This window comes from Athene cunicularia (genome assembly GCF_003259725.1).
Source record: "Athene cunicularia isolate RWA chromosome 4 unlocalized genomic scaffold, athCun1 chr4_part3, whole genome shotgun sequence".
Lineage (NCBI taxonomy): Eukaryota > Metazoa > Chordata > Aves > Strigiformes > Strigidae > Athene > Athene cunicularia.
The window spans coordinates 20,448,389-20,460,640 of NW_020799100.1; the positions used below are offsets into that span (position 1 = coordinate 20,448,389).

General features: G+C 38.8%; 1 protein-coding gene across 1 annotated transcript in view; it reads right to left on the reverse strand.

Annotated features, from left to right (window-relative positions):
- The window catches only part of DACH2 (dachshund family transcription factor 2), a 150,707-nt gene extending 139,002 nt beyond the window's left edge, over window positions 1-11,705 (reverse strand). The window contains exon 1 of the mRNA XM_026848801.1: window positions 11,593-11,705. The gene's annotated coding sequence lies outside the window, so the exon portion shown is untranslated. The remainder of the gene's footprint in view (window positions 1-11,592) is intronic.
- Between the last annotated feature and the right edge of the window lie 547 nt (window positions 11,706-12,252).

Consider the following 12,252-nt stretch of genomic DNA (forward strand, 5'->3'; position numbering starts at 1 on the left):
CACTTTTAGTTAATTCTAAATCATATTCAACCTCTTCTACTCGTTCGAGTTCTCATCTGAAAAATTGAAATACTACTTTAACTGTATAGGTCATAACAGAGTCAGGAGTGCCTTAAAAGGAGAGCAGCCCTCATATTTCACCAGTAAAGCATGAGAAGGCTGCACATCTGAAATCGCTTTAGTATACTGGATAATTCACATTCACTAAGTGGATTAGCTGAAATAAGCATAATAAATGAAAGAGAATAAAATAAAAAACAATTTCACACTAAGTGAAGGCTTGACTTATAGGAAGTGGCAGCTCTGATGGCCCAAGGCATAGAATTAGTTTTGCCACTCGATAATTTGACTGATTCACTCGAGTGGCCAGAAGAGGACATTTTCTGCCTGATTTCAGTGTAATCAAGTCACCTGCTCTGCGATTGCCAGGGCCAAGTCAACTGCACTCTGCTGCACCCCGCCTGCGTGCCCTGAGTAGCAAGAACAGTGTTTTCTGCATATGTGTGCAGAACTACTGAGCTGTTAACGATAGTGAGATTTAGCTACATCTGTACTTTACTGTATTTTCATTTGAAACCAGATATGCAATACTGAAATAATTTATTCCATTAGCTCCTTTATTTACATAAAGTTTGGTGCTACTGATGGGATGTCCTCTCAGTTCTGTTACACATACCAGCAAAGAGCTTAGGCATTATTTTCTCTTAGACAAAAGAGCTGACAGATGCAAATACAGGGAAAAAAGTAATTCCAAGAGACTGGGAATATAAATGACATTTTCTGTCTTAATCAGAAATGACTATGAAGTTCTTTATAAAGAACTTCTTACCGCAAGATAGCGTGTTAAATTTATGTAACACCCATTAAATACAATTTTCATCCTCATACACGTATTATATAAAAAGACTATAATATACACACAGAGATTTGGGATTGCACATGAACAACTTGCATGACACTATGTCAGTTTTATTCCTGCTTTGCTGAACTGGGGTCAGACTGATAAATGCAAGATATGTGCTCATCTTTAAGCCTATGACCAGTTTCACTGGTTATTATTTATAGCTAACCTTTCAAAGTAATGATTGTATACTGCATGTCAAGAGAACTGAATTTTATATTCCTTTTGGAAAGAATATTTTCTTCCCTTTATGTAAATATTATATTGAGACTGTCTCGGTCAGGAGAGATGATTCACTTAGAAATATCATCATTATTATTATTATTATTATTAAAGCATATCCAATCAATATGCAAATGTGAAAACCAGTAATTAAGCATTTTCATTTTTAAAATTGTGCAATGGTAAAAGAAAAAGAAACAATGTGTATCAAAATGATTTAACATTTTATAACTGATTTTCTACTTGACATATGTAACTGCATGATTCATCCACATTTTTCAGAATCAAAGTCCATGATCTGGCAAACTAAATCTGTTAATAAAATGAAAAGGTGACCTTGCTTAATTTAATAACTCTGTGAAGAAATACTCTTTCAACATGTTAAAGAATTACAAAAAGGTTATCATAGCTCGCTTTCATGGGAGAGTACTCTACCTTTTCCAGCTCATTTCTTGGGCTTTTACTGTAATTCATTAGATTACATAAAAACAATGTAGATCATTATATTTTAATAAAGGCTTTCCTTTCCTAATAAAATGTCTGTCATTTACATTCAGGCATGTATTATATAAAATGCTTCTCTTTCTGAAGTAAAGCTTCTCATATTCAAGTCACAGGAGGTTGGTAGCTCTAAGAATTCTTTTTCTAGGCAAAGAGTTTTCAGGATGAATTCAGTTTCTAGACTGAATCCTCCAGAACTCTGGTGCTACATGTATCTTTAAAAAAGGTACAACAGGGTAGCAGCAGCCAGTTGCTATCAGCATGCCTCTCTGCAAACTGAAGAGGTGCCTCTCTTCAGTAAAAGGATGGTGTATGATACTACACTCATTAAGTCAGCTTGTTTTTCTTTACACCAATTAATGTTGACTGTGATAAAATAGCTTATACAATACAACCACATTTGCAGTGAAATCTTAATATGGTCCTAGTCACTTAATGAGAACAATCAGACAATGAAATCTATTTTAGTTATGCTAGCTTCAAAATAAAAATGTGTGCCTCTTCAAAATGCTCAGTAAGAGACGTTTCCTTTTCATCATGAATCCTAATTTGTTGCCAGCACTTGGCATCATGTTTTATTACTTGAGAAGGGCTGAGAGAAGAGCACATTCTTCTTGAGCAGGAGGAAACACCAACTGCAGCCGCTGTACTTTCTCTATAGCAAAGGCCTGCTCCTTGGGAGATCGGCTACACACAACTTCTCCAGAAAGGACACTGAGGCAGCCTTCATTGCTAGACTTGCTCCTCTCAATTTTCTGTACATGCATAAAAACATGCCAAAATCTTCTCTCCCAGATTACTTTTCACTATTTCACATAGAGAGGCCCAAATTGTCCCTTCCTGATCACACACAGCATTCTTTGACTAGTTTGAACATATTTCCCCTCTTGCTTTCAGCATACCAAGCCCCCTCCTCTGCAAAACCAATGTAAAGGCTAATCCAGAAATCAGCAGGAGCAAATGAAAAAAAAAAAATCTACTATTTGTTATCTCTGCCTCAATTCCAGGAGAAAAATTTCCAGGAGAAGAGAGAACTAGTACCGGTGCTTTGCAAATCACCCTCCTCAGACAAGCAGGATTTTCCATCCATCACCTTGGACTCCAAGTGCAAGCCACTCCCATCACTCTGAGCTGCTCTACGTGGCCAAAAAAGAACAAATAACAGTCATCTTTCAGGTGACTTCCCAATCAGGACCAAAGTCATCAGCATTTTTTCCAACTTTTTTTTCAAAAAAATACGACCCTAGTCCACACAAGACAGTAGAAGAATGAAGACAGCCAGGACAATCAAAAGGGAGCACTGGTTTGACATAGGCACTTACTGAATTCACACTTCTGCAAAAGAATCCTCACAGAACATGCTCTCCAAAACACTATAGTAAGTAGCAAAACACTTATGTTTAAGCAAACAAGTAATCCAAATCCAGATCAATGGGATTATTTGTTTGCAAATCTTAAAAACATACTTATTTAACTTGTTTAGGTCTCCAGAGGTCTATATGACAAGGACCAAAGAATACCAGCTGTTAAATTACATTAAAAGTACTTAATACCTGACCAGAATTGTAACTATGGAAATACTTGGATTTAAGTGTAGTACATGCTTACTTTTTAATCCAGTGAGATATATTCCCTATTTTTTTTTCTGAAAAATTTTCAACAGTGTCGTTATACCAAGAATTTTGCCAAAATGCAGCTGCCTTATGAAGCTTTCCTTTAGGAAACCACACTACTCAAATCTAATATAGCTCTGAATGCTGCATTTTAAGAGAATATTATTTATGTAAACAGATTTAAGCATTGCAAATAGGTGATGGATCAACATGTTTCTGCAACCAGATATGTATTATCCAGCCATTTACAACTGTAGCTGTTTAAAGAGTTATAGACAGTTACCTCTCCAAAGTTGTAGGAATAAAAATTTAAGCGTGTGCAGGTATCTTGAGCTTCTAAAATACTGCTGGATAAATCTAAACCAGAGTAGAGGTATCAGTGACGATCTACGCTTCTTGTCTCTGATGTTGTATGCCACAATATTCCAATTCTTTTGTTAATATAAAATATCCTTCTTTTAAAATGGAGAATCATGAATAGGTCTTATGTCACCCAAGGTAACAGCCCAGAAGCTGAAGATGTTTGATTTGCCTACCACAGGATTACCAGAGTACATTTGATGAGCCTTGTAATCAGCTAAATCAATAAGCTGTTCTCCATTAGCATGAGTGTAAAAATTCTTCAATGACAATATAACTTCAGTGAATTCAAAAACCAGCTTCCTGTATTAAAATACAAGACTGCACAAAATGAAGTCTGGGATTCTTACACAAACACTCTTAAGACATTTAAATACACTTGTTGTGATAGTGGTTAACAGTACCAAATGGAAAACATTTCAGACTGTAATTATTTGTTCAACCTAATCATGTTACTGTAAAGGAAAATAAAACCTTACAAAAACTATTCAACAAAAAGCGTGCTGTTATTGCCAAAACAGTCCTCCAGAAAACAGCACTGAAGATAAATCTTTCATATCTCCTGATACTATTTTTGACTTTAAGACATTTCTCAATGATGATTTAAAAGAGCTAAAGCAGTTTCAAAGTCAGTTAAAGATGCAACAGAGAGAAGCAGACAGGTATTGTGATCATTTGAGACCTCAATGCCATCAGGCATGAGGCTAACAGAAAAGCTGGTAGTAAAGAATGTTACGAATTATAAAACCAGACAGATGAAAATTTACTGATTTTGCTAACTCTATGGTATTTCAGCCAACTTTTACAAATGGTTCCCTTCCATCTGCAAATCAAGATAAATTCAGTACAGACTCGCCCTGCGTGTCAAGATAATACAGTCTTCATTCTCTCAGTGTGACCACTTTGGTTGAACTTTGTCATCACAAAAGATGTAGGAACTCAGTAGGATCAAATTAAAAAAAAAAAAATCTGTGCAAATTCTTAAAAATGAAAGTATATTACCGAGTTTCACACTTCTCGGACAATAATTAGTAGCTGAGGCTATGTGTAAATTAAATCTACAACAAGGTTAACCATTCAGTAAATTCTCAACAGTTTTAACTATTCATTTGTCAAAAATGTGATGTCCCACCCAGATAAAGCAGACGCTAAAAATTAATCCCTAAAGAAAGATAATATTAAAAGAGAAAAGGAAAGAGAGGAACCGAGTGACTCACAGTCACCAAGTATAGTTTTTAGATTATCAGAACTCTACTGAATGGCTGCATTTAAAGAGTAATGATATGATCCTGCATTCCTCATTCACTCAAATTCATGCTCCCTTCAGCATAGAAATTTGCTGGCATGAGATGGGGTGGTACTCAATCATGCGGCATACATGGTCTTTAATTTTAAAATCCAGTTAAATAGATGTTCTAACATCATTTTTTATCTCAGAACATTTCATGATAAAATAAAAGAGTGAGCATGTAACTTATTTGTCAGCTTTACTGTGTAGTGGATAACTTTCCTATGTTACTCACACGAGCTTTCATTTCCCAAAGCTATATGCATTCATTATGACAGTAAAAATGAAGAGTTGCTAAAGAGATGTATGCATTTTTATTATTGTTTGAAAAAATAGATCTTTTTACAGTCCTTTGAGCTTCTGAGTGTGTGATTTGTATAAAATATTTCTCATTTTGGGGACACACCAGATGGAGTGCAGGGCACTGTGGGATATGCCATTTATCACAATGACAGTGCGTAGGTAGCACTGATCCTCTCACCACAGGGGGAAGCTAGAGCTGCAAATGTGGAGCAGCATTAAAAGCCCGACTACTGAATTGTCACCAAGAACAATTTATAAACTGTTAACGTTCCCCATAGGCAGAGGAGTGTTGTGGCATCCTTAATCAGTATGTTTGCCTTTGATTAAAAATAATAATTTCTACCAAGCCAGGTAATGCCAACAATGACAAAGTCATGCATATGTTTCTCATTATAAATGGAACTTTGAGATGACATCTATGACAACTGGAAAAAAAAGGATAATCGTAAACAGTGAAATGAGCCACGGAAATAGGATGTAAACATACAAAATGTTCAGTTAAGTGTGCTGAGAGAGGAAAGGAAAGGGTTCCCTCAATGCTACAATCCTCCCCTCCCCTCTCTTGGAGGCTGCAGGACTCCTGCCAGCAGCTGCCAGCCCCAGCAGCCCTACATCCAACACCCCAAGAGGTGAAATCGGTCAATAGATGCTCTGTAAAGCTACCCCGAGTGAATGCTGCTGCTTCAAATAGCGGCTCTTTCTTGGAAGCAGGTTTTACAATACAGAGGCAAACCTTCAGAGCCTGGTTTTGGCAATGCCAGTCTCTGAGCCAATGCTACACGTGGAACAGATTTGCCGCCTCCAGCTCCGCTGTGTCCCTCCAGAAGAGACTGTCCTTGCTGCTCCTGCGGCTCTTCTGACCCTGAGTGCATCTCACAGGCCCTCTGCCAGGAGAGACTGGTGGGCACTGGAGCAGCACCAGTCCCACATAGAAAGGAAGAGACAATCCGTGGGGTCGACGGCAGCAGGGAGTTCCCACAAGCAGCTCTGCGCATCAGCGGGGCGGTGCTGGCTGACTGTGTGCCCACCTTCATAAATAGCAACTGGATACCAAAGACCTTGAAAGTCTCTAGTCTCATTTATTCCTCCAGCAAGGATATACCAAATTGAAGTGCCTAAAGACTGCAGCAAATACTTTTTATCCTCTCTTCCCTGTAGAAAGACTAATTGGCTGCTGCTATCACTGTGAATTGAAATAACACATGAAGTTATCCTACTCCTGTGAGCTACTCTGAGTCCTGCAATGATGTGACTTAGTATATCTATTAAAATATTAATTTCACTAAAATATTAATTACATGGAACCATTTAGTTCACAACAGGTTCTTTTAACTATTAATAAGACAAAACTATACTGAAAAAGTATTTGTATCTGTACAAACAGGTCAAATTGTTACATTCTTAAAAACTCTAGACAAACAGCAAAAGCAACAGTATCTATTTTAACTGTCCCTGAAATAAAAAAGGATCACTTCAAGGGAGGTGAAAGTAATGTAGCTGATAATGGAAACAGCAGTTTATCTTACACATTTGGAAATGCAGGTCGTTTGCTTCTGTCACCTGGGCAGACCAACGACAGATGCTGGCAGTGGGTTTAATCAGGAGGTATTAACACAGGAAGGGGCTGGGACACCCTGCCCGCTCCTGGCAGCACCACTGGCCTCTGCATACAGCACATTCCCACAAGTTTTCGCTACCAAACCACCACCAGCTGGGGGTGAATCTCAGTCTAACCTCTGAAATTCTGAATTATCTCACCTCGCATCCAGCAAATGCCACCAAAGTTGAGTACCCGTTTAAAAATTCCTTGTTCTAACACAGGATTCCCCATCAGCTTCCTCCCATCTCCTGTGCTGAGCACTCGGCAGCCCTCAGCCCTAAATCCTCACCGCAATCTCTCCACTGGCCTATACTGCACCTACCCTGCCAGTGTACACTGTACTGGCCCCACCAGGCTGCTCACACCACCTCCGGACAGCAAATCTCAGCAATATAAAAGGGCAACAGAAATGTTTTAAACAGGCTTGCATCCATCTTCCCAGCACCCAGCCTCACCAGACCTTTCAGCACCCCATCAACTTCAGCTGCGGGACTCCCAACCCATGTGCAGTCAGATGCCCAACATACCCCCTGAAAAAAAACTGCCCCAGAAAGCAGGTTTGTGCCCTGTAGCACAATCAAAGAAAGTTCTAGTGGCAGGATGATTTTCTCCATGAGCCACCCTCTCCAATATCTTGAAAACAAGATGGAGCAGCCTGCAAATTGGTTTTATTAAAATAATAGCAGCCATTCTAATTGAAAAGAGAAATTAAAATTGAATAGAAAAAAACTGCAACGAAGACTTTATACATTGGCTTTCTAACCTTTTTCGGGGACTGCCTAAATGAAGTTTAGGGGGACTGAAGTTGGCACGGATAGCTATCAAAAGATCCAACTATTCTTTCAGCTTCATCCCGTATCACCAGTTATCCGAACTCCTGGGTTAAATCATATAATGGATTTCAGCTTCTCTCCCCACAGCAAACTACTGCTTCAGATCCTAAAACCTCCTTGAGAACCTATTCCATAAATAAATCCCAACTGTCTTGTTAAGATACACTGATGACAAAGACTTGTACATTAAGAGGAGATAAAGCCTTTTTTTGTTAATGTCACTTCATCACACTGCATTGTTTGAAGAACTGAGCCTTTGATGACCATCCCTCTGTGACATACAGGATTTTTCCTTTGCCCTCACAGCAGGCAAGGGCACCATGCTGATTTCCACATTTCCTACATGAATACAAGAAGAAAACCACTTTCTCCTAAGTTAACGTGAAATGGACAGTACTTAAACATCAGCTCAGGAAGGATCACTTTGGGCACGGTTATTGTGCTGTTTACACAAGCCCTTCCTGGTGACATGCATCCCAGACACACCACCTCACCTTTCTCAATCGCAGCAGCTCTAACCACCCTGCTGCTCAAGTCTCATCGTAACTCAAATGTTCCCATTCTCAAAAGGTGGAAGGTACCTACAAATATTTAAAAAGGTCAAGGCCTCACTTACATACCTCCTTCACAAATTACTTATGTGTAAGAGCAGTTGTAGACCACTTTGCCAAGAGGTAAAAAAATTACACTCTACACTGGGAAATGCAGTGTGCCTAATTTAACTACCTGTTTATTATGTGAAAATGACCATGTAAACTGAGCTGACACAAACCAAATGGGTGATGAAAATAACAGCACATTTAAAGGAGTGGAAACACAGATGGCTCTCTCAAGTCTGCAGGAAGTTACTAATCATCACTCTGTAATACCCTCTACAGACAGATCTGTGAGCTCTGCAGCCAGAACAGCAACTTCTTGAGACCTATCCATCTAACCAACAGCAAGCCTGCAATGAATGGATGAATCATGCTGCATTTGCTGATGTGGAGTCTGTTACCAAAATGAGCTTATATGAAGAAGAAAACAACTCAGGTGCTAAATTAGACACATTAGAAAATGAAGTAGCCACATAAGAAGAGTTTGTGTGATTTTATTTTTTTCTTAACAACACAGGCAGATTAACATAACCATCTGTCTATCTGTGCTGTAGGAAGAATGAGCAAGATCAGACACGGATTATCAAGGAGTGGATAAGAAGACATCCAAAAGAAATGCTTTGGGAAAATACACTGCATTTAAGGAAGCAGGTAACTAAAGAAGTCACAATATGTAAAGAGTCATTCTTGCAAGCATCTGCTCTACTGGAAGGGATGGATCCAGCCCTACCATGTTGCACATCTTCCTCAGTCTCTGCCCCAGGCCTGGTCCTGTTCCCCTCCCACAACCATCCAAAACCCCGCGTGGGAGCGGAGAGCACCCCAAGCAGAAAGCCTCCACCAAGCCACCATGTCACTGAGCCGGGGGCAGCCAGGGGCAGGAGATGGATTCAGTTTTATATACAAATTCTGTGAGCCAAAACTGTCAGAACCAGAGCAAACTATATGCAAGTGAGATCATATATAACGAAATTAAAACTTGTAGACAATTAATTAACCAAATTAACTTGTAGACAACAGGTTAATATCCTTGCAACTTTTACTCTAGTCTATTATCCACCACTCAGAAGTCTGGAAGAAAAACCGCTATTCTGTGAGAAGTGTTAAAACACATTTTGTTCTTAGTTCAGCCAAAAGGAAAGAATCCAATTGCAAAAGTGTTGAAGGCAACCAGAGCAAAGCAGTGAGTAATTAACTGTAAATAGGTATAAATAAAGCTAATGGAGGCTTTGTATCCCAGGTGCTTCATCAAGTTTACAATAGCTCAAAGCCCAATCTAGTTTACAAGTGGCTCTTTTGGCACCTTTCCTTACTCTGCAATTCCCCCAACTTTTACACTATTCTTCATGAACAAGATACAACAACTCAAAAAGTTTAAGAGCTCGGATTCCTGAGTGACAAGACTAGAGGCCGTGAGTGTAGAGCTGCCCTGCTGCGGGCTGGCGGCAGGGCTGCTTCATCTGCGGGACCTCTCTTGTCCAGGCTCCTCAATGACTGCAATGCTCTGGAAATGGGTATTTTCTCCCGCCTACAAGCTGCTCCCAAAACTCCCTTTCAGCTACTCGAGGCACATTGTTTGTGACTTGTGGCGCTTGGTCATGCAGAGGTTTTCACAGGCAGCTCCCAAGGTCACGGAGGCGACCGCACTGGGCCTCAGCTGAAAGACAGCCCCCCGGGGCCAATCTTCTCATGCAACCCTCATGTGTTAAATAAAGTGGGATGTATCCCAGTCATCACTTCAGACTCCAAACAGCTTACAACAGTCTAGAAATCCAACTTACAGAATTTTTACTCAAACTCTGTGATACTTAAAATATCTGTGAGATGTGGAATGTGTCTGATACTCTTTTACTGTGCAAACTCAGCACACTGCATTCTAAAATATTTCACAATTTAAAGCAGTATGGTAGCCTGCATAATTTCATGTCCTATTTGAACACACACAGCATGGAAAAGTAATAGGGAATATTCTGGATTTCTGACAAGAAATTATTAATGAAAGGTGGCCCTTGTGCTTTTCTGTCTGTTGGTAATAACATAAACAACACAAAATCCATGAAATTCCTGAGCTAAGAACAGGAAGAAAAAGCTAAACTAAACTACTAAAAAAGCCTCTCATCTATAAACTGGTCATCATAAGAGTGAAAACAAGGTTCTTGATCCCTGACACATATATGTACAGTACATGAAGCTGCACTAGTTCAACTATGGTGCCTGGTCTAGCAAAATGCTTTCATACTTGATTAACTACATCAGTTAAGGTTACTGTGACTGTTGCTTAAGAATGTTCATTCCCACTTCCACAGAGACAAAGGTTATTAGTTCACTGTGAAGCCCTCCTGACACCTGGAGTTGTAGGAGAAATTAAAGATCTCGGCTTTGTTACACCCCTGAATGCCAAGACCCACTGAGGCACACAGCTGCAGTGCAATAGGTTCTGCAAGCAGAGTAATCTGCGAGACCAAGGCAGAAGTCACTACACTCCTATCATTTTTCTAAATTCTTCTTTTCCTGTAAAATGTTCTAAGACGATATATTCTGCTAAGCACTTCACTACATTTGGTTATTATGGAGATAAAATATATTTAGACTGGACTTTGACAGTAATCCTACAACTGCTAAGCTCGTTGAATATTTAAACAATTACTTTTATGAATATAGTATGTTAATATAGCCTTATAACCAAACTAAACTTACCTTTAGCACACATCAGTTAATAAAAAATTAAAACATTCATCAGGATAGCACAGGATTTAATTGAAACACTATTAATAAATTAATGAATTGAAATAAAATACGATGCATTAAATTATGTTTAGGGCTTGTTTATAATTTCACATATTTCCATGCTAGTTTTTCCATATTATGATATTGGATACAGATTATTAAAGCACAATCGACTGTGGCAATGTGGACTTATCTGCTTTTCAAGTGTTTCTTCTATAATTCGTACAAGCATTTCTCTATCTTCCCAGCATACATTAATGTTACAATACAATACACATTAGCCACGCTGTTCATATCCCATGAGAACAAAAATACACATGCATCTGAAAGGAAGAAATGCATGCTACAGGGTTCTCTGAGACAATACTTCATTTTCTCAGGTTTTTTTCCTTTACTAAAATAACGCATTTAATGGAATTTTCTGTAAGGAAATTACAATTAATAAAGAACTAAATTACAAATCCATTAGATTTCAGTCACTGCAGCAACAAAACAGAGTTTTCATGAACACTCAAAAAATCCAATAATGTAACCTCTGGTAAAGCTTGAAAAAGCCCTGAAGGACAAGGCAGTTAGATCAATATTAGTTTATTTTAACTGCTGTGCAGTATGAAGAGATGAGGCTGATCATCTGATGGATTTTATTACCTGTCGGAGAGATAAGTCCTGGTGATAAGAGGCCTGGAACTCCATGGGGCAGAAGACGTGCATTTTCTTGTATCGCAACTCCTAGTGAACGCTTGGGGGGTCTTCCTGGTCGTGAGCTGATGAAATAAGAGGATAAATGAAAACTTATTTTCTGTTTGAAATATATGCTTACTATATATGGTATTGATTTGTATAAAATATATGAACCATCAGTGATACACAAAAATATATTACAAATTCTTGCTCAGGAAAAAAGAAAAATATGTTGATTAAACATACAAGAACTGTCAAACAGCACCTACAGTTAACACAATCATGAGCTCAAAGTCACATAAATGACTAGTAAGATTTTTTTTTTTTATTCTGCATCACAGGACCATAAGGAAAACAATCCGTATTTCTAGCCCTATTGCACCACTACTGCATTAATTAATATCTTAGTATTACTGTCTGTAAAATGGATCTCGAGAAATCCATATGCATGTGTAATTCACACACCAAGTCTTGAAAATGCAACTAGATGCATCACTCAGCTCCCAAGCCACGGTTTATAGGGGTTGGGGATTAATGATGCAATGACTACAGGGATGCCAGAGCTATTCAGGTTGGGCGCACGAGAATTTATGAGCTGAGACCCTGTGTGGGATGACCAGAGCCACG